Below are 13,703 nucleotides of genomic sequence, written 5' to 3' on the forward strand. Positions count from 1 at the left end.
CCACCTGGCCTTCTATCCATCCCTGTGATTTGTGAAACAGCTAGCTCCCATGTGGCCCCATCCTTATTTTTTTATTTTTCTTTCTTTCTTTTTTTTTTTTTTTGTGAGGTCGGGGCTGCCTGAAGGCAGAACAGGTGATTTCCCACCTCCTAGTCCCACTGTCCATCTCTAGGCAAACCTGAGTCAAGGTAAGCCTGAAGCCTGGTCTACATTTGCCCTATAGCCAGGGTTCCCAACCCCAGGTGGTGGACCAGTACCAGTCTGCAGCCTGTTAAGAACCAGGCCACGCAGCAGGAGGTGAGCAGCAGGTGGACAAGCATTCCCGCCTGAGCTCCACCTCCTGTCAGATCAGTGGCAGCATTAGTTTCTCATAAGAGCCTGAACCCTATTGTGAACTGTGCATACAAGGTATCTAGGTTGCGCACTTCTTATGAGAATCTAATGCCTGATGATCTGAGGTGGAACAATTTTATCCCAAAGCCATCCCCCTACCCACCCCAGTCCGTGGAAAAATTGTCTCTGATGAAACCAGTCCCTGGTGCCAACAAAGTTGGGGACCACTGCACTATAGCTTCAACTTCCCCATGAGTGGGGCACAAAGTGTAGGTGTGGGAGGAAGTTCAAGAAGCTTCATTTTGGCCAGGTTCAGTGGCTCACGCCTGTAATCTCAGCACTTTGGGAGGCCAAGACAGGCAGATCACCTGAGACCAGGAGTTTGAGACCAGCCTTGCCAATATGGTGAGACCCTGTCTCTATTAAAGATGCAAAAATTAGCTGGGCGTGATGGCGCACGCCTGTAATCCCAGCTACTCGGGAGGCAGAAGCAGGAGAATCACTTGAACTGGGCAGGTGGAAGTTGCAGTGAGCCGAGATCATGCCACTGCACTCCAGCCTGGGTGACAGAGTGAGACTCTGTCTCAAAAAAAAAAAACAAAAGAAGCCTCAGACCCAAACCAGTTTTACCAGCAATAAAACTGATTACTTTGATCCCTCTCTAACATTTATGTATCTTCTTCAATTTCCCTAAACTCAGAGGTGGAACAAGTACAGTTACTATCTTAGAAAAACTCATTTTATAGATGAGGAAATTGATACATGAGAGATTGTTACTTGTCCAAAGGCCACACAATTAGCAAGTAGTAGAGTCAGAATTTGAACTCATGCTCTGCTACACACCTCTCTCATTCACCTTGGAGTATCTTGAAGATTTGGTTCTACCAATTGATCTGGCAAATTTCCATTAGCTTTGAGTGAATTAACAAACTCTACTTTAAAAACACTGGCCAGGGACAGTGGCTCATGCCTGTAATCCCAGCACTTTGGGAGGCAGAGGTGGGCAGATCACTTGAGGTCAGGAGTTCGAGACTAGCCTGGGCAACATGGTGAAATCCTGTCTCTATTAAAAAACACGAAAATTAGCCAGGTATGGTGGCACACCCCTGTAATCCCAGCTACTTGGGAGTCTGAGGCAGGAGGACCGCTTGAAGCTGGGAGCGGAGGTTGAAGTGAGCCAAGATCGTGCTACTGCACTCCAGCCTGGACAAAAAAGCGAGACTCTATCTCAAAAAATAAAAATAAAAACATCGAATACCCAAAGATTTTACAAACCCATCAACTCCAAGAAAATGATCCACTTGCCACAATTACTGCAGAGTTAGAGGTCTACCCAGTGTGGCTCACATCAGAGAAGCTAGACTACAGTTAAACTGCAGAGATAGTATGATGTAGTGGGTAGGAACACAGGATTTGGGTTGCTATCCTGGTTCTATCACTTACAGCTCCAGCAGCCTCATCTGTTAAATAGGGGTAAAAGCAACTTCTACCTCTGAGGGAATTAATGAGCCAATTAATAATGATTAACAATAATAGTTAATAAGTCAACACAAGTAAAGGGAATAAAACAGTGCCTGGAACACCGCAGCCCTCAGTGCCTGTTGGCACCTCAAGTGTATAATATCACTTGAGCTACTAGTTGCCAATTCTATGCTAGGAACTTTGCCTCTGCTGTTTCAACAAGTCCTCACAGCAGCTCTGCATGACAATCATCTCTATCTTATCAGCGAGGAAATCAAGGCTCAGGCCAGCTGAGTCACACCACTAGAAGACGGCCAGCCGAGCCAAGTGTGGACTCAGGGTAATTTGACTCCAAAGTCTCCTTTGCTACATTGCCAGGCTATGACAATGCTTGTGTTCACTTTGCCTGAGATTAAACCATGACCTAGAAGGAGAAACCTGGAATTACAAATCCCTGAGGAATGACAGACCTCTGTGCCATCCCCAGCCTGAGACCATAAGGAACAGAGCTTGGGGGTCCTGGGGGTGTCAAACAACAAATATCTCTTAATTAGCAGGTTCAAAGGGAAGGGATGAATAGAAAAGAAAAAACTCAGGAGGGAGGTCATAGGGACAGGTTTAGCTCCTTCCCAACTTGAGCACACAGGAAATGCCATTCAGGGGACTGTGACTTGTGATATAGAAAAAGGGTTCCTCACAGGACAGAGGGTGGCAACAGAAGCCAGGCAAAAAAGGCAGTGTCCTTAAGTCAGGGCTGGAGAGGCATTCTGCTGAATGAACAGGGGCTTGAAAGAAAACAAACCTGGAAGAGACCACGGAAAGCTGCAACCCTGTAACTGCAAAACTCCCAAAGATGGGACACCCTGTGCCTGAGATTCTCCGAGTTCGTACACGTTGTCTTTTCATATGCTACATACTTTATATGTATGTGCTCAGCATCCCTTTTTCTGTGGAGAGCGGCCCTTCTCCTTCCCACATGGTTCTTATGGGGCCAGCATTCCCAGTACTCCAAAACCCCACTGACCCAGGGCCCAGGGATCATGGATTGTCATTCCTCAGTCAGAAGATGGCTCAAAAAGAGCAATCTGTTTAACTGTAGGAGATTGGAGGCTTTTTGTTCTTGTTATTTATTTGTTTTGTTGTTGTTGTTGTTTTTGAGATGGAGTCTTGCTCTGTCACCCAGGCTGGAGTACGGTGGCACAATCTTGGCTCACTGCAATCTCTGCCTCCCAGGTTCAAGCGATTCTCCTACCTCAACCTCCTGAGTAGCTGGGATTACAGGCAAGCGCCACCACGCTCAGCTAATTTTTGTACTTTTAGTAGAGATGGGGTTTCACCATGTGGGCCAGGCTGATCTCAAACTCCTGACCTCAGCTGATCTACCCAAAGTGCTGGGATTACAGGCATGAGCCACCATGCCAGGCCTAGAAGATTGGAGGGTTTTATTCTTCTTCTTAGATTGTAGCTGTAAGTACCAGGTAGGCCAACAGTACAATGTCCATCCTTCAAAGTCTGGCTGGAAGAGTTTGGCAGAAAGAGGGCCTCATGGCTGGAAGAGCAATGGGGCTGTGGTGACATCACATGTGGCTGGAGCTTGTTGTCTCCAAGCGAGATCCATCCTTGGCCTTCCCAGTTCTGTGATCCCACAAATTCCACCTGCTTAAGCTTGTTGGAGTTGGGTTTCTGTCCCTTGCAACCAAAAGAGCCCTGACTACAGAATGCATCCAGCGCCTTGGTATTCTGTGGAAGGGCAGAACCCTCAGCTGTGTACTGGCAGGAATTCTGGTGCTAGGCCAAGTGGACACAGTAGGGAAGCGGTCCTTATGCATTTGTGTAAGAAGAATTGCTGTGAATTCCAGGCACATCCTAAACCGCTTGGGTGGTGGAGACGTGAGGACAGCAGGACGAACTGCCTTAAGAACTCCCTTTAGACCCTGGACTAAACCACCCCTCCTTCAAAGTCTATCACTGCATCAGCTCAGTAGGGCAAGGGAGGAAGGGCATGATGGAAGGAAAGAGAAAGATATATTAAAAATACATGTATGAATGCCTCCCCCCAGCCCCCACCCTAGCCCTAAACCCTGCCACTATGAATCGAAGGACTCTGAGGCCAAAATAGATTCTCAAGACGGTATTTACCGGATTAGAAAATAGCTTTGGGGTAGAAACCCTCAATCTCAAATTATAATAAATAAAAACTTAGACCTGCCTGGACCTTTACAGTTGTTAAAGCACTACCATATATATTATTCATATATCTGCATTCAACAAACACCCATTAGCCACCTCTGCCCAGGCACTGTGCTAGGCTGGGGGAGACAAGCATGGAAGACATGGTTTCTGCTTTCCGGGAGCTTGGAGCGTAATCATGAAGACAGTTTTGTAAAGGTAGTGGTCAGAGCTGTGATGGAGTTATACACAGAGTGCTGTGGATGTGAGCAGCAACATCCAACTGAAGGCAGGGAGCTGAGCCTATCAAACACGGAAATAGACATCTGCAGAGGCATGAGGTGGCGGCAGGGAGGGACAGAACTACATGGAGTCCCTGGCTGAAAGGTTGAGGTCTGGCAGAGTAGAAGTAGGTGGTCAAGTTAGAGGGATAGGTGTGGGTCAGATCTGAGAGATCTGAGGTTATGGAAGTAATGAGAAGCCATTTAAAGATTTTTAGCAGGCTGGGTGCAGTGGCTCATGCCTATAATCCCATGCCTGTAATCCCATGTCTGTAATCCCTAAACCTCTGGGAGGTTGAGGCAGGCAGGTTGTTTGAGGCCAAGAGTTCAAGATCGGCTTGGGCAACATGATGAAACCTTGCCACTACAAAAAATTTTTAAAATTAGCCAGGCACAGTGGTGTGCACCTGTGATCCCAGCTACTTAGGAGGTCGAGATGGGAGGATTACTTGAGGAGGCGGAGGTTGCAGCGAGCCAAGATTGCACCACTTCACTCCAGCCTGGGCAACAGCTAGACCCTGTCTCAAAAAAAAAAAAAAATTTTAGCAGATCTGCACAAAAATACAATTTAGAGAGCTGATCGAAGGATGAACAGAAAAAGGCCAAAAACACAGGTTGTCCAATAATCTAGGTGGGAAGTGCTTGAGCACAGAGAATGGAAAAGAGGGGACAAATGGAAGCCTTGCTCAGGGGAGAGACGGCAGGAATCTGGCAACCAAGTCAGTGGTGACGTCATTTACCAAGTCTTGGGGAAGACGAGAAGCAGCTCGCTTCTAGGTCTGTTCAGGCTGAAGTGTGTAAGGAATCCTCCAGCAGGCTGTTAGAAACATAGGTCTGAAGCCTAGGAGCAAACCCCGTGGTGGAGATACAGAGGCAGCTCACGGGGAGGAGTGAACCTGGCCACCAGGGAGACGGTGTATCTCAGGAGAGATGGGGGCCAAGGGCGGACCACCAAGAAACCCAGGCTTTAAGACCAGGTGGAAGAGTAAGAGAACTTTGTGGCCTTTATGAAACAGTGTTAAGTCTAGAATTTCTCCCAGGGTCTCTTAGACACTGCAACATAGATCATGTCTTTCCTAAACCTGTGGGATTGCCAGGTGCCCCAGGAGGTCACCTGGAAAAGCCTCTGCTTAGAGTCTAGGCCTCACATCACTCATTTGTTGAAATGAAGATCTGTGCTATTTTCAAGAGCAGTCCAGAGAGAGAGTCCTTAGGATATAGTTGAGAAGACAACAGCTGGATTCCTGTGGCAGTGATGGAGGAGAGAGGAAAAGCCCCCACATGTCCCCTGGGAACGTACCCCTTCCCTTTGAGATCTAACTGCCCTCAGGCCCTTTGCTATCACTGAAATGCCCTTTCACTTGTGATGTTTTGTTGTCACGGTAAAATTAACGTTTTTTATTACGTATTTCCACTTTTCAGCCCAGGTGGAGATTAACTGGTTACTCTTTTCTGTGTCACAACTCCGCGCAGTCCCCTGCCTGCCCACCCCGCCTACACCGGCTCTTTTAAGTTACTCCTCTTTGTTCTTCTCCAAGAGTAATAATTCTAGTTCCTCTAATCTCTTGGCTAACATTTTAAAACCACCCAGGAGCAGCAGAACAAAGTGCTCACTGAGCTCAGAAGAGGCCATTGCAGACAGAGCAGGAAAGCCATCCCCCTGCTTGGTCCAGGTGACGTTGCTCGTTCCCAATCTAGGGTCCCAGCTTTCAAGGCACCACGGTCATCTGGTTCAATCAACATGTGACTTTGAGACCATTTTCTGCTCTGTTTGCCTAAGGCCTCCCCACCTTATATTTTATTTTTTGTTTTCTGTTTTTGTTTTTGCTTTTTGAGACTGAGTTTAGCTCTTGTCACCCAGGCTGGAGTGCAACGGTGCGATCTCAGCTCACTACGGCCTCCGCCTCCCAGGCTCAAGCAATTCTCCTGCCACAGCCTCTCGAGTAGCTGGGATTACAGGCATGCACCACCACACCCGGTCAATTTTTGTATTTTTAGTAGAGACAGGGTTTCACCATGTTGGCCAGGCTGGTCCCAAACTCCTGACCTCAGGTGATTCCACCTGCCTCGGCCTCCCAAAGTGCTGGGATTATAGGCATGAGCCACCATGCCCAGCCCCTGCCTTATATTTTAAACAGTCTACTTTTTCTCTCCAACATACAAGCCTAAGTCTCATCAGGCTGGTTCTCAGTCACATTTTAAGGCGAAACAAACTTGACTTTCAGCTGAATTTTCCAAGGTGCTCTTCCTTGTCTCCCAAACTGATGTCCTGGGCAGACGTGCTCTCCTTTCCATCAGCCTCATTACTGATTTAAACTGAATTAGACCCAAGGCAAGAAACGGGTCCTGCCTGTGCTGGAAAGTACAGCTCTTTCACCCTGGGTGTGTGAGATGGGAGAGGAACCAGAACAGAGACCTTCATTACCATTCTCGGATGTCAGGAATATCCATCCTCTGCTAGAAGCAAATGACAAAAGAAATTCCCACATAGGGGGAAATGTGGGGAAAAGTAATGAAGGAGAATTTACTCTGCAAAAAAAAAAAAATTAAATGTATCATAAAATTACAACAATTGAAATAGTAAAGTACACGCACAGGACAGATAAAGCAGTCTAGACGGTCTAGAAATAGACCCAAAGAAATGTACCAGGTGGCGTGGATGGTCAGTATTTCCAAAGGTGATAGGGAACTGACTTACAGCTGGGGAGAAAAATTACCATGTAAATTTAGCCTTATATCAGACATCAGAATGAATTCCAAATGAACCTAAGTGGTTTTTTGGAGGGGTTTTTGTGTTTTGCTGTTTTTTTCTTTTTTAGAAAAGTGGTCTCACTGTGTCACCCAGGCTGGAGTGCACTGCCATGATCATAGTTCCCTGCAGCCTTGAACTCCTGGACTCAAGCAGTCCTCTCTCCTCAGCCTCCCAGAGCGCTGGACTTACAGGAATGAGCCACTGTGCCCAGCCGGAACCTAAATTTTAAGCGCAAAAAAGCAGGTCAGGTACAGTGACTCCCACCTATAATCCTAGCTTTTGGGGAGGCCTAGGCAAAAATGATTGCTTGGGCCCAGGAGTTTGAGACCAGTCTGGGCAACACAGTAAGACTTCATCTTTACAAAAAGTAAAAAATTAGCAGGGTGTGATGGTATGCACCTGTAGTCTTGGCTACTTGGGAGGCTGAGGCAGGAGGACTGCTTGAGCCCAAGAGTTTGAGGATGCAGTAAGCTATGATTGATTGTGCCACAGCACTCCAGCCTGGGTGATAGAGTGAAACCACCATGTCTTAAAAAAATTTTTTTAATAAAAATAAAGAGAACAAATAAAATAAATGCAAAAAGAAAAACTAGTAAGAAGGATAAGAAAATATTAGAGAATAAGAATTAATTTGATTTCAGAGTGAGAAAGGCTTTTCTTGTCATGACCAGAGGCAGAAACTATAAAGGCATCAATAGAACTGATTACCTAAAAATTTTAAATGTTTAAATGTCAAAAAATATTGAAAAGGCCTGGCACAGTGGCTCATGCCTGTAATCCTGGCACTTTGGGAGGCCAAGGTAGGTGGATCATCTGAGGTCAGGAGTTTGAGACCAGCCTGGCCAACATGGTGAAACCCCACTTCTACTAAAAATACAAAAATTAGCCGGGCGTGGTGGCACGTGCCTGTAGTCCCAGCTACTTGGGAGGCTGAGGCAGAAGAATAGCTTGAACCCAGGAGGCAGAGGTTGCAGTGTGCCGAGATCGGCCACTGCACTCCAGCCAGGGCAACATAATGAAACTCAGTCTCAAAAAAAAAAAATTGAAAAGAAAATAAAAGAGGAAATAGCCTTGGAGTAGGAATTTGTAATATTTATCAAGATTAATATCACTAATGAAGGTAAACTATTAAATCAAGCAAAGAAAAAGAGTAGTGTAAGTACAAATGTGTTAAAATTTCTCCATGTAAAACCCATGAAAATGAACAAAAAGAACCAAAAATGGAAGAAAATTTTATCTGCATCAAAACTCAGCAACATATCCAACTTTGTACTACAAACTTCAAGTAAACACAAACAATTGAATTAAAATACAACTCCACTGCCCAAAAACCCAGTACAATGCTACTTTTCTGAATTTTCTATAATAAAAAGTAGGTAGAAAAATAAACACACCATGATGGTTCTTTTCTAATCCTCAGGCACCTCTCCAGATATATCATCCCATCCAAAGCATGGTAAATTAAAATTGGAGGCAACAGAAAAAATAGTAGCTTCCACCACAAGTCATCAGCTAGACAGATCTTCTCTATCAATAAAGTTATGAGACTTGACCTCCCAAGGAGAAGAAACCAATTAATTTCTTTTCATCGGTACTTCCTCAGTAGGCAGCACAGGTCTTTGTGCATAACCAATCGAAAAATATTTGCTAGTGGCTTCTCAAGACATCTCTTTTTTCTTTCTTTCTTTTCTTTTCTTTTTTTCCTTTTTTTTTTTTTTTTTTTTTTGAGACAGAGTCTTGCTCTGTTGTCCAGGCTGGATTGCAGTGGCACAATCTCGGCTCACTGCAACCTCTACCTCCCTGGCTTCAGGAGATTCTCCTGCCTCAGCCTCCCAGGTAGGTGGGATTACAAGCACCCACCACCACACCCAGCTAATTTTTGTATTTTTAGTAGAGGTTAGGTTTCACCATGTTGGCCAGGCTGGTCTCGAACTCACCCACCTCAGCTTCCAAAAGTGCTGGGATGGGATTACAGGCATGAGCCACCGCACCTGGCCAACCCATCTCATTTTTAACAAATACAAGTAAATAAATAAATATTTGCTAAATTAAATGGTTACATCTCGGCATCCCCCTCCCCTACTCCCAACCCACACAGAAACTCTGGTTTCCAGGCTTCTGATCTAAGAAAACCTTCTCATGCACGTTTTATAAAAGCCAACATTGGCTGGGATTCAGGTGCTGGTAGCAAGAGGGTCTGGGAGACACCCATCCCCACACAGCCATTTACGTGGGGACTTGGGGTTTGTTTTGAAGCTAGAAAGCAGTTGGGAGATTTCTGGGAATGAGAGAAATAGGCGGACCGTGGAAGCATGGAAGGGCAAACGTGCCTTTCCTTGCCTGACCTAATGTTAGGGTTCCAGATATCAAAAGAGCCTGTGTCCATGGAGACTTGGAAAGGAAAACAGCTGGCATGAAGGCCAGTCCCTCTGCTGACCTGTGGTGCAGCTTCAGTCCTCCGGGAGCCAGGGAGCCACCCAGGGATAAGTGTGGCACCCTGGAACCAGCCAGGGGAGATGCATTTCTCACTGAGGACGAGAGCATGGCATGAAAGAGCAGTCTCGGTAAAAGAAACCAAGAGACCTGGTCCTGCACAGTCTTCCCTGAGGATATCCCGTCGTGGAGGGCAGCGTCAGAGGCAGGGACGGGGAGGATCAGGGCAGTCCTGGCTGGACCTCTCTGATAAAGTGACAATCTGATAAATGCCTGGGACACACCTGTGTTTTCCTAGCCATCTGAAAAAGTACTTTCCTTTTTCTTGTTATGAATACAATGAGAGACGGGAAATTTCTCAAAGACGTTGCCAGCCTTGGTACTGAAGACATGGGAATAAATAATTTCCTTTTCATCTTTTCTTCCCTTTGCTCCTCCAGCATGCTTGGTTCCATAATAAACATTCCATCTCAAATGATCACCACGTTGTATAAGACAAGTGGTCTGGTTTATCTCCACATTTATGTATGTATTGGCTTTCTCACGCTCACTCTTTCTCTCTCTTCCCCTCCCCCCCAACCACCCCCATCATCCTCTCTCTTCTCTCTCTGGTTTCCTCTTTCTCTCTCTCTCCCTATAAGAAAATGTTGCCTACAAGCTTTTAGACTTAGCAAGAAAATAGCATACTCAGCTGGGCAGTGGCTCATGCCTGCAATCCCAGCACTTGGAGAGGCTAAGGCAGGCAGATCACTTGAGGTCAGGAGTTTGAGACCAGCCTGGACAACATGGCAAAACCTCATCTCTACTAAAAATGTATTTTTAAAATTCGACGGGCCTGGTGGTGCGTGCCTGTAATCCCCGCTACTTGGGAGGTTGAGGCATGAGAATCGCTTGAACCTGGGAGATGGAGGTTGCAGTGAGCCGAGATCATACCACTGTGTGAGCAACAGAGCAAGCCTAGGCAACAGAGCCTGGGCAACAGAGAAAGACTCTGTCTCAAAAAAAGAAAGGAAAAGGGAAAGGAAGGGAAGGAAGCCAGTGCAGTGGCTTACACCTGTGATCCCAGCACTTTGGGAGGCCAAGGTGGGTGGATCACTTAAGGCCAGGAGTTCAAGATCAGCCTGGTCAACATGGTGAAACCCCATCTCTACTAAATATACAAAATTAGTCAGGCGTGGTGGCACACACCTGTAATCCCAGCTACTTGGGAGGCTGAGACATAAGAATCACTTGAACTCAGGAGGTGGAAGTTGCAGTGAGCCGAGATCACGCCACTGCACTCCAGCCCGGGCAACAAAGCGAAATTCTGTCTCAAAAAAAAAAAAGGATGAAACTTTGTTCCTCGCCCTGTCCTAAAGGGGATATGTGCTGTGGGGGAAGAATTCCATTCAATGTGCCATCTGAAGCCTATCAGCCAAGAGTCAGAAACACCGTGAGGCCACAGCTCCATCTCACCCACCCCCTGCAGCCCCTGCTTTCCTGCATTCACCGAAACACTTGCTTCTGTCCCTCAACATTCCTAGAACCTTCACTGTCCTCTGAGGTCAGCGATGTATTTAAAGCACTTGTTTACATCCTGTTCCCATCAGTAAGATTTAATGTAAGATACTCAGAAGGGAAATTCCACTCTCTTTCCTTCTGGGAAATGAGCAGCTACATTGTCCAGACCCAAATCCTTAGCCTAACATTTCTGCCAAAATTCAAAAGTTCATGATTTTACCGAAATAAGGCCACACACATCTTAGGCAACCACGAGTATCTCTTCACATCAATAAGTAAGCTTTTCTTTTTCCCTCCTTGTATAAAAGAAAGGGGTTGGTTTTTGTTTTTTTTTTTAACTCTTTCATAAGATCTAAGCAACTTGATTTTTTTGTGCTTTTTTAAAATTACAAATCCTTTAACATGGGTGGAGTTGGAAAATAGTTATCTCAATGAACATTAAACAGCTCAACAATGTCCCCTGGTGGCCATGAGCACAGAAAGAGGGAACTTGAGCCACTAAAGCTCTATTCAGCCTACAAAACAAGGTAGGAGTAAGTGTCTCATCAAAATGAAACTCCCTCCCCTTAACTCAAAAAAATATGCAATGGCCCTTCAAACCAGAAAAGCACAGCATCCAAACATGATAAAGACCACAGAGTAGGAAATGGAGATGGAATCGCTATTCATTTTAATAAGTCACCACAGAAAGAAATGCCCAAACTGAATACCATTTGTCTCTCCAGCCCAAAATGTGGGGAATTCTTTTTGGTAGCAAGATTTCATTGCCTAACCAGACATCTCCTCAATACCAATACGACCAACTGGCTGTTATTTTAAAATTTTGGGCTGTTATGCTATCTATCAGTACCAATCTTACTCGCTGAGGATTTAATGTAAAACATACAGACAAAAATCACTGTCTTCAAGAATCTCCTATTTTAGTGGGAGAGAAAGAAAATAAACAAACAAAAAAAAGGTTTTCAGAAAACAAGCTCTAGGCTGGGCACAGAGACTCGTGCCTATAATCTCAACACTTTGGGAGGCCAGATGGGAGGATCACTTGAGGCCAGACGTTCAAGACCAGCCTAGGCAACATAGGGAGAACCTCATTGCTACAGAAAAAAAAAAAAAAAAAAAACCTTTTGTAACTAACCAGGCATGGTTACATGCGCCTGTACTCCCAGCTACTGAGGAGGCTGAGGCAGAAGGATTGCTACAGCCCAAGGGCTCAAGGCTGCAGTGAGTTATGATTGCACCACTGCACTCCAGCCTGGGTGACAGAGTGAGACCCTATCTTTAAAAACTAATAATTCATATTTTTTATTAATATGAAGCTCTATGAAGAAATTTAAGCAGGATAAGTAGATACAGAGTAATAGCATGGAGGCTGGTGATGGCAGTTGAGCAGGCACCTGAACAACTGTGGAGAAGCCATATGTTGACAGTGTCCCGGGAAGTATGAACTGCAGATGGAAAAGTCTGGAGGCTGGAAAAACTTTGACCCATTTAAGGAACTGCAAGAAGGTCAGGGAGAAGCAAGAGGTTGCTGTCTTGGATTAGGGTAGTTGTGGAAAAGGCACAGGTGGGGAGAAGTGGTTGAATTCAGAATATATTTCAGACAGTAAGCCAACAGGGCTTGTTGACAGATGAGAAATTTGGGGCTGGCATAGAACTAGTTGGGACTTGGTTTTGGCCTAAACAATTGGGTGAATAGGAATGCCAATAACAGACGGAGAATAACTGGTCAGAGACAGAGAAGCCTGGGTGGAAATAGATTTGGGGATACGGGCAGAGGTGAGAAATCACAAGTTCCATTTGATTTGCCTATTCAATGTTCAATAGGACATGTGTAGAAGATGGGTGGATATATGAGTCTGGTGCTCAAAGGAGAGGCTGGGACTAGAAATTGGTCTTTGGAAATCCTCTGCATATAGGTAATATTTACAGCCGTGAGATGGGTTGAGATTACCTGAGCAGAAAAGGTAGATAATGAAGAAAAGGAGGCTGAAGAGGGATCATAAAAGAAGATGGAGCTAGCAAAGAAGACTGAGAGGGGACAGCAAGGCAGAAGGAACCAAAACCAAGAGAGAGGGGTTTTCGAGGGAGGGAGTGTCAACGCTATGGAGAAAATCAGATAAGAACAAAACTGGCCATTGGATTTGGCAAGACGGCAACGAAACGAAGAGCCTTTCAGTAAAGCAATGAAGATGTATGTTTCCTACGTGGGATGAGTGAAAGCGGGAAAAGAAGGTAGGGATGCAGAGCCTACAGAACAGCCATTTCTTTCAAGGAGTTTTCATAGAAAGGGGCAGAAAGAAGGCAAAGTAGCTGAAGACAAATACGGGCTCAAAGAAGGTCTGTTCATTTTTTCTTTCTTTTCATTAATAAGAGAGACATGCTAGGTAATGCTGAGGATAATTCTGTATTGAGGGGAAGTGCTGATCAGGGAAGAAGGGATGGGATCTAATGCACAAGTTGAGGGGATGGCAGCCTTACACGGGAGCAGGGACAGGCAGGGAGGCAGAACAGGGGATGCAGGGAGGAACAGCAGGGCTGAGGGTGGGAAGTCCTCACCTGACTACTTCTAATTTCTCAGTGAAATAAGAATCAAGAAACTAATACACTTAGTATTTGCTCAGAGCATGTATGAAGTGGGGGTCACAGATGTGAAGAGGGAGGAGAAAATGAGTGGAAAGTGAATTTAGTGGGGCCCTATAGCAAGAGGACTGCAATCATTGTCCCCTGATAGTAATCTACCTTTTTTTTTTTTTTTTTTTTTGAGATGGAGTTTT

The 13,703-nt window shown here is 45.4% G+C and overlaps 1 protein-coding gene across 1 annotated transcript in view; it reads right to left on the reverse strand.

Moving 5' to 3' along the window:
- Positions 1-13,703, reverse strand: part of SUSD1 (sushi domain containing 1) — a 108,341-nt gene that overhangs the window by 22,455 nt on the left and 72,183 nt on the right. The gene's annotated exons all lie outside the window — the stretch shown is intronic.

The sequence above is a fragment of the Colobus angolensis genome, unplaced genomic scaffold (assembly GCF_000951035.1).
Source record: "Colobus angolensis palliatus isolate OR3802 unplaced genomic scaffold, Cang.pa_1.0 Scaffold103, whole genome shotgun sequence".
In the NCBI taxonomy this organism is placed as follows: Eukaryota; Metazoa; Chordata; class Mammalia; order Primates; family Cercopithecidae; genus Colobus; species Colobus angolensis.